The sequence below is a fragment of the Leptopilina boulardi genome, unplaced genomic scaffold, assembly GCF_019393585.1.
Source record: "Leptopilina boulardi isolate dan_hultmark-lab unplaced genomic scaffold, ZJU_Lbou_2.1 LbouV2_213, whole genome shotgun sequence".
Classification (NCBI taxonomy): Eukaryota; Metazoa; Arthropoda; class Insecta; order Hymenoptera; family Figitidae; genus Leptopilina; species Leptopilina boulardi.
The window spans coordinates 3,813,697-3,823,896 of NW_026137767.1; positions in this window are offsets into that span (position 1 = coordinate 3,813,697).

The window sequence follows — 10,200 nt, forward strand, 5'->3', positions numbered from 1 at the left end:
TAAGATTTTGGGCTTTTTAGACCCATGTAGTTCAGATAGCACGTAAGCTTGCAGCAAGATTTAAATGTCCCATCTGACCTAAACTTGCATGGTAAGGTTACCGAAAGATTGCAGTGTAAGGTTACTGCAAGATTGCACAATAAGATTATCGCAAGATTGCTTAGTAAGCTTGCACGGTAAGCTTGTAGCAAGGTTGGTGCAAGATTGCCAAATAACCTTACTTTGAACATAAAAAATTTTTTTTTAATGTTTCGTCTAATTTATATAATTTTAGTATAGGGTAAGTGTACTAATTACGGCGAGTGCACCAATAACGGCGCGTTCATAAAAAATAACTATTATTACTATTATATTTAATATAACTGTTGCCAAATGATTAAAAAAAATTATTTCAATCTTTTTTTGATACAAATACTTATAAAGATGCACATTTAAACAATTATTAATTTAATTATTTGAGATCAAATTTTTTTCCGCGCCGCAATTGAAACATTTTTAAGATTTCCATTGGCTTCAATTTCGGCGGGCAAAGTATCTTCAAAATACACGTAATTTTGGTCACCGAAACTGATACAAACTCGCCGCAATAGAAAATTACGGTATTAGTTTTAATTTCTCATATTTGTTTAAATAATCGATTTTTATAGAGTTAAATTTTTTTTTTAATATCTTAATAACATAAGCTTTAAGTTTAATAAGTCTTAAATTGAGTTTATACAATAGAAATGTCGAATTTTCTATTTCAAAGGTGTTTTGACTCGAATCTCGCCGCAATTAGTGCATTTACCCTATAAATTTATATAATAAAATTTATAGGGTAAATGCACTAATGCATGCTTACTGAGCAATCTTGCGATAATATTATTGTGCAATCTTGCAGTAACATTACACTGCAATCTTTCGGTAAGCTTACAATGTAAGCTTGGGTCAAGTGGGACATTTGAAGCTTGCCGCAAGGTTGCTGCAAGCTTACGTGCTATCTATTATGATTATAGTTCAAATTATAAAATTATTATTAAAAAAAATCACTAATATAATTACAATTGTTTCCTATGATTAGGAAAAACATTCTTTTAACAATTTAAGGGTTTACATGGGTCAAAAATTTTAAATAATCTAATTTTTTTTATTTGATAGTATAACATGTCAAGAATATTTTTCCAAAGTTTTAAGATAATTTGATTAAAACCATAGGAAAGAGTGAGAATTTTGCGAAAACGCTTTTTGTTTCAACCGTCACCTAGTTATTTTTAATTATTTAGTCCGCCATATTGGATCAGCCATTTTTATTTTTGAAAAACTGGCACCGGATTCGTAATCAGTGACCCCAAAAACCCAAGAGTAAAGATTTTCAAACGAGTCCCGCATAAAATAAAAAAGAAAATCTGACCTATATATCATTCAACTTTGAACGCTGTTTTCTAAAAACTTTATTTTTGAAGTAGGTAGCCACAATTTCTCAAAAACTAATGCACGGATTTTTTTGAATTTTGGCACATTACTTGACTAGTCATTGAACGAATCATTTTTTTTCTGTTGATTACAACTGATTTTACATGGTCTAAATGGTCCCAAAATCGTCTTGTGACAAAAAACTGCCAAAAATTCAAATTTCTATTTTTTTTAAATCTTTCGTTCAATCACGAGCTATACTCACCTACTATTAGAAAATATTTAGTTTTTTTCTTTTTTGATGAAGCAGTCATTAGATATCGTGGCTACCGCAAAATCATTTATTTTGGAAGGCGTCGCTCAAAAAACCTGTTGCCATTGGCTTAATTTTTAATATTTATTAACGAAAAATTTATAACTTACTTATTTTATAGTGTAACTCAAATGTTAATTGGAAAAATGAAAATTCTGTCAAATAAAATTCATATAAATGAAAGTTTTAGCTAATGATTTTTATGGGATATTTATGTGCCTCACTGAATCTTTTACATTATATGGACTTAATTTATTATTTTCTCTGAGTAAATTGATTTTTTTTCACCCATTACGGAATATAAATGATTGCTAAAAAAGAAGCAATATATCTTTTTGTGTTTTTTGAGAGAAAAATGTTGGTTTTTTCTCAAATATATATATATATATATATATATATATATATATATATTATTCAGAAGGGTTCTCCTGTGTATTATGAACTTTATATGATCATTGCTTTCATTCACTTGTCTTGTTGAAAATTACCTTCAATGGAACTTATATTCCCCGTCCACTGTCAGAGAGTACATTTTATCAGACATTTTTGTTAGTAGAGCTCTTGAAAATTTCATATGACTCATCAAGTGGAGACACTTATTGAGTTTGTGTGTTAAAGCTAGAGAATAAGACGTAAAAATATGAGATGCTCGTTAGTCTTGTTCTTAGAGACTTGTTACCGACCGTAAGAGTGTCAAGTATCGCATAAGTTAGCCTTCATAACTAACACATCTACATGTCCAATATACAACATGTATAAAACATGCCTTTTAAACAAAATCGAAGAATTCCAATATATTTGTGAATGAACACAGAAAAAAATTGATCTATAGCTTTAATAATTATTGCATGACATATATTACATTCTACTTTAATCAATTGTCACAGTAATTTCAATACAAACAGTTAACGGGATAAATCCTTTTGTAGGTACTTAAATAAATAAATAAATAAATGCAAATAAATTAAAATTTATCCTTGTGAATGAAGGTAAACTCATAAGATAGTTTTATTTTCCAAAAACCAATTCTGATTATCACAATCAAATTAGATTAGTATAAAATCAATGAACTCAGAAATCCATCGAATTCTACAAATATTTTTGAAACATATTGCTATGTTATTATGCAATAATCTATAATTGAATCCTGAAATAGTATTTTAGTTTTGTCTCTTTATTTATTCGATAAAAGTTATCTTTGTCACGTAGAAGATATTACACGATAAAAAGGCTAAACCAAAATATGCAGACCAAAGTGTCCAAGAAAAAAGTCCAAAATAAATAATGAGGCAGTGTGTATAATATTACGTGCGTATCTATTTGACACAATCAATATCACATTTCGTCCTGTTCTTATAGTGATTAAGCGTGCTGAACAAATACTATTATTTTTACACTTCCAATATTTATACAAGAAGCCATGAAGATGTCCATAAACATTACGATCTTTCATAATAATTTCCAATTCTTGTAGAGTCATTGTACAATTATTGATAAAAATGAATTTTTTTAAATTTTGATAATTTAAAATGAATTTGAAATGATATTTTCAATGTGTGATTTTTTTTCCCTTATCAATGACTTTGAACTTTTTGTCCGAATTCCTACACACGTTGATAAATATATCTCATTTATCAAAAACAAGAAAAAAAGATTTCTAGTATTTAAACATTAGGATAATCACCGTTGTAAATATTGTAGGGATTATGTAAAAACATTAGATTATAACTCAGATTATAATAAGTAAAATTTGCTTTATGATTTCTATGACTTATTGCAGTTAAATTCCTTTAATCTTCAAATTTTGAAAATGTAGAACTTTGAATTTTACAAAAAAAGTTATGTTGAGCTGATCTAGCCAAGTATGAGAACAACAAAATTCGTAATTAAACTTGTTTACTTTAATTTTTTTAAATATTACCCTGGCACTGGACCGAGGTGGACAGTAATGGCTTTCTCAAAATGAACGAACGGTATCGTGGAGATTTACGACTAACTCTCAAGCTAACCCTAACTTACCACTATGCCTCTATAAGCCAAAGTTACCTCGATAGGAATGGGGTCAGTGATGTATTATCCAGGATAGATGGAATAAACAATATTGTTTAATCTGATATCAGATTATCAACTATTCCAGCCTGAAATTGACCGAAATGGAATCCAGATATTCGTCTTCGGATAAAAAGGGACAAATTCTCATTTGCACTCCTGAGATACTATACTGGAAGTTATTAGAAGGCAGATTTTTTTTAAAATTTCGTCACATCACCAAGTCTTGAAGTTAATGGAAAAAACAAGAGATGAAAAGACCAAGTTCGATACAAGTACTGAATCAATTTTTGTTCCAGTTTTTACCACGCAAGCTGCGATATGACTTATTCATTATTAATTCATGAATTAAAAATTTCAAAGAAGAGGTAAAAAAAGCATACACATGGAAAGAATTTTTGCACATCTGAGGGGTGGTATTGGAATAACTCATGTATTCTTACAATTAGTGACTGTCTGATTCATTCAAAGTTTCAAGGATGATCATCAGAGAACAACGTTGCTGCCGCATTTCTTCAATCCTATTAACACGGAGAAAAAAGAATTGTTGTGCCCAAGCAGCACGGTATATCCCCTGAATATCCCTTAAATACCACCGTGGAATATTCCCATGATCTTCCAGGAAAATCAAAATATCAAGTTACATTCTGAGAATATTCCAGTGACATTGAAGGTAATATTAAAGGAATATTCCAGTGATATTGAGGGAATATTCCACGGTTATATTGAATTTTTTTTTTAAAGTGTTGAAACAATAGAAATGTGTTATAAATTGTTATTTGAATAAGCAGGAAGATTAAAAACACATTTAAAAAAAAATTCAATATAACCGTGGAATATTCTCTCAATACCACTGGAATATTCCCTCAATATCACCTGAATATCCCCTTAATCCCTACTGAAAATCCCTGTACAAGATCATGTACATTTTCTTGTACAAGATCTTGCACCAACTCTTGTACAAGATCTCACACATGAACTTGTTCCAAATTCGTATGCATTTTCCTGTACAGGAACTGGTCAGAACTTGTACAAGTTCAGTTGCTGATTCTGTACAGGAAATTGTACAAGATCTTATACAGGGATTTTCAGTAGGGATGTCACTGGAATATTCCATGAATGTCACCGAGGAATATTCCCTCAATATCACTGGAATATACCCTGAATGTCACTGTGGAATATTCCCATGATGCGGACATTTTGATTTTCCTAGAAGATCATGAGAATATTCCACTGTGGTACTCAAGAGATATTCAGAGAATTTACCGTGCTGCTTGGGTGGTTACTAAAAATTAAATCCACACAACAATTCCGGATTGTCAATATATAACTAGCAGTTCTATTTGTTGTTGGGTCAAAAAAATAATTGTTAAAATGGTATTGTTATTAAAACTATTAGGATTGTTCGATGAACAAACAAAATTGTTATGAAACAGTTGAAATAAAAAAACTAAATTTTTAAATCGTCAATACAATTGAACTGAACAGAGTAAAGCTAAGGTAAGCTTATACAGTAAAGTTGTGGTAAGTTTACATAGTAAGGTTGTTGTAAGCTTCCCGTAAGGTTACTGTGCTTTTACAACTGTACGGAATTGCAAACTGAAGAAAACTGTCAACAAAAAAAATTAGTGTTGTTAAAACAAGATACATTTGTACTGACAACAATCCGAATTGTAATATCAACAAATCTACTGACAATAATCCAAAAATTGTTTGCACAAAAATCCCATTTTTCTCCGTGTTTTAAATTTTAGTATGAGAATTGATTTACAAAAGTTTAGATTGCTAGTTACTAGCACGCTCTCTGCCGTTAGTTTTTGGTACAATAAAACACTGTATTTGTACGGTTTCTTATTAAATTAGTACCAAGTCATGCAAATACAGTTCTCGATAGAACTATATTACAAAAATACCAAAATTCTTTATAGTATAAAAAATTAATTTTAGTATTAACGGTGTTCCGTAATGGCTAGCAGTGGTTGTCTTTTAAAAATGAGGTACATTTAATTTCAAAAATATTATTCTCCCAATTCGGACAGAAATGACAAAATCGGAACAAATACCAGTTATCCTGAGTTTGTGTACTTTCATTTGCCTCCAAGAAATTAAAGATTTATTCACATATAAAACGACAGGAAGTAAAATAGGAAGAGTATAAACATTTGCTTAGTACTGAAATTTACCGTCTGGAGCTTCAAAAAAAATTCTTATTTTACTTCCTGACGTCGTTTATCATAATGAATTTTCAATTTCTTGTGCGTAAATGAAAGCGATTTTTCCGTTTCTATCCGAGTGGAGAGAAAAATTCTTTTTAAATTAAATGCACCTACGAGGAGCCAATTTTTGAAAGACAACCACTGCTTTCCATTGCGGAACACCATTAAAAGAATTTATTTTAAATTAAGTAAAAATTAAATAATTTATATTTTATTAATAATGCTAAAAAATCTTTATACTATATACTAATAAATAAATTTTTTTGTTTTTAAAAATAAAATTTTAAAAACTAAATTAAAGATTAAACAGTTAATAAAGTTTTTAAAAATAAATCAATTTTCAGGACATGCAGTTTAAATAACACGCGCGGAGGTGATGGAAGTCAAGTGAATAACAAGAGTAAATTTGTATAAGCATTTTTGCCTTTAATATTGCTGAGACGCGATGAATATTATTATAATCTATTTTATCGTTCTTTATATGAAAGTAATCATTGAAACTGATAAAAGTTAAGAAAAGGATATAAAAATTGTATGATTCCAGAGAGAGTATAAATTACGGAGTTTACGATTAAGGTTATAGTTATTCAGAATAACCCGGCGAAACATAGTTTAGAAAAAATTTGTCTAAAATGGCCACCTAAATAGTTGTCAATATTATTTCACTTAAATATTTATTGTTTAGAATTAAATAGATATTATAAAGTGTTACTTAATACCTTGTGATTCAATAATTCAAGGCATTTAAATTTAAACAAAATCGATTCTCTGGAAGCTCATTAGAAGTGAATTGAGATAATAAGTTTTCAAAAATCCTCTAATAAGCTTCCAATAAGTTTGTAATGGAAGAAAATATTACATTTTGTAAAAAATATAAATATTATATTAAAAAAAAATTAAAGTAACTTTAATTTTGTATTTTGTGTTTTATTAAAAACTGATCATTTTATTTCGTTGGCAATTTTAAACAAATTTTTCCTAAATGTAGACACTAATATATTCGTTGAATTTTGAATTTAAGAAAAGTCAAATTTCAACGTTAATTCTAGTGATTATATTATTCGCACAATGCAGGTTTTTTTTTGCCTGCACGATTAATTTTTACATGTACTTTTCTCAATCATACCTCGATGTTTTTCTTATCTATTTCCATAAATTTATTTTTATAGATTAGAATCAGTTTTTTTTAGCATTTCATTGTCATGTAAAATAATGTTTTCTTAGACCTTACATTTTTTTTTTTTTAATGCGAAAGGTTTCAGTTTAATATCTATTTTTGGAAATTCAGTTCTCATGTTCTTTATAATATATAAACTATTTCACATACATATAATATGTATATTAATATTTAATTAATATACATATATTATATTTAAACAAAAACTGAGCAAAATTTATTATTGTAAATCATCAATGGGTCAAACCATTATATTTCAACTAAAGTGGTCGCTGACTAATTTTTAAAAATTATAATACTTTGCAGGAATGATTTTGAAGTTATCAAGATCACGAAATGAAAAGAATTTTATTAAAAATTTAAATATTTATTGTAAAATATGAATTTAAAGTATATGAGGTGCTAAAAACTGTCAATTTTTTAGCCATTAGAAAATATGCAAAAAAACATAGAATTTACCATAAAAATAAAAAAAAATTATTGGAATTTACTAAGAATGAATAAATTTATCATTATCAATTGATATAATTATTTAAAGATGTGAAGTAATATATAAAATATGATTTCCAAGTGCACCTGTCAAATAACCTAATTTTGCGATTTTTATTCATTAATTATAAAAAATAGAAAACATTAAATTAAATAAAAACTTACCAAATATGAAGTTCTTGCCATAAACTTTTAGAATTTCTTTGCACTTTTCTTCTTTTCTATTCATAAGTATGAAAAATTTAAAAAATAAAATAGCTACTTTGTCTATTTTCACTATTTTTGAAAGTCAATAACTTTCTTGGAGAAAAATGAAAAAATATGGGGTTTCGAAAATTATTTAAATACACACTACATATACATTCACTGAAAATTTCGCATTGGTCCCGAAGCTATTTTCGAAGATAAAGTAGATTAAAAATTTCGTATTTTTTAGGCTATATTGACATGGGTTTTAAAGGTATTAAATCAATGTGAAGTTTGTCGTCACCAGTGAACCACCTTCACATTGATTTAAAACCCATGTCAATATAGCCTAAAAAATACGAAATTTTTAATATACTTTATCTTTGAAAATAGCTTCGGGACCAATGCGAAATTTTCAGTAAATGTATATGTAGTGTGTATTTAAATAATTTTCGAAACCCCATATTTTTTCATTTTTCTCCAAGAAAGTTATTGACTTTCAAAAATAGTGAAAATAGACAAAGTAGCTATTTTATTTTTAAAATTTTTCATACTTATGAATAGAAAAGAAGAAAAGTGCAAAGAAATTCTAAAAGTTTATGGCAAGAACTTCATATTTGGTAAGTTTTTATTTAATTTAATGTTTTCTATTTTTTATAATTAATGAATAAAAATCGCAAAATTAGGTTATTTGACAGGTGCACTTGGAAATCATATTTTATATATTACTTCACATCTTTAAATAATTATATCAATTGATAATGATAAATTTATTCATTCTTAGTAAATTCCAATAATTTTTTTTTATTTTTATGGTAAATTCTATGTTTTTTTGCATATTTTCTAATGGCTAAAAAATTGACAGTTTTTAGCACCTCATATACTTTAAATTCATATTTTACAATAAATATTTAAATTTTTAATAAAATTCTTTTCATTTCGTGATCTTGATAACTTCAAAATCATTCCTGCAAAGTATTATAATTTTTAAAAATTAGTCAGCGACCACTTTAGTTGAAATATAATGGTTTGACCCCAATATATTATTCTACTTAAATTCCTTAAATCAGCGATAAGTACTTTCTTTTTTTAAAATATTGTGTATTGTATCAGTCGATTAACATTAGAATATTTCAAAAATATTGCAAAATAAAAGGCAGAAACTCTAAAATAGATAAGTTATGATGAAAGTTTTTTTTATAAGAAAAGGAAAAAATAATTCTATTTTCAAGCACTTCCAATGAATATTTGAGATTTAAGGAAAGTAAGATAATATTAAAATTAAAAATCATTTAATTGTGATTTTTTTTTATAAGAAAGAAGATCGTGGACACCGAAAAGAATATTTTTTCTTTTTGAGAAATTCGCTATTATATTCTTTCATTATTTTTTCTTCTACATCAAAAGAAGGATAATATTATTTTCAATTTTTTTTATTACTTTTTTAAATATTGATTAAAAGTTTAAAGTTTGTTTTAATTAAAATTTTGTTAAAATTTTTTTTTCTAATATAATTTACAAAGAAAAATGTTTGAAAATTTGATAAATATAAAATTGTACAATTAACGGTGTTCCGTAATGGCAAGCAGTGGTTGTCTATTAAAAATGAGGTACATTTAATTTAAAAAGATTTTTCTCTCAAATCGGATAGAAACGGAAAAATCTAAAAAAATACCAGTTATCCTGAAATGTTGTACTTTCATTTACGTACAAGAAATTGAAAATTCATTACGATAAACGACGTCAGGAAGTAAAATAAGAATTTTTTTGTAGCCGTTAGGTGCTGCTCCAGACGGTAAATTTCAGTACTAAGCAAATGTTTATACTCTTCCTATTTTACTTCCTGTCGTTTTATATGTGAATAAATCTTTAATTTCTTGGAGGCAAATGAAAGTACACAAACTCAGGATAACTGGTATTTTTTCCGATTTTACCATTTCTGTCCGAATTGGGAGAATAATATTTTTAAAATTAAATGTACCTCATTTTTAAAAGACAACCACTGCTTGCCATTACGGAACACCGTTAAGTGAGATTCAATTTCAATTATATTCCCGCCTTGTTTGAAAAGACAATCATTTCTATCTATTCACGCCGCATTTATAGAATACAAATGAAAAAAATGTATATTTTTATTTATAAAGTTAAAATTAAAAAAACGTTCAAACATTTTATACTTTATCGCAAATATAATTTATATTTGGTAAGTTACGAATTTATTTTTATAATTTTACTTTCTTGTAATGAACAAAAATCGTAAAAATAGAAACTGAAAACAAAACAATTAAAAATAATCAATTTAGTCTCTATAATTGTTGTATCTGATATTTTTAATTTTTAAAATCTCAGAATTCTGATTCCGCGAGTGGATAAAAATG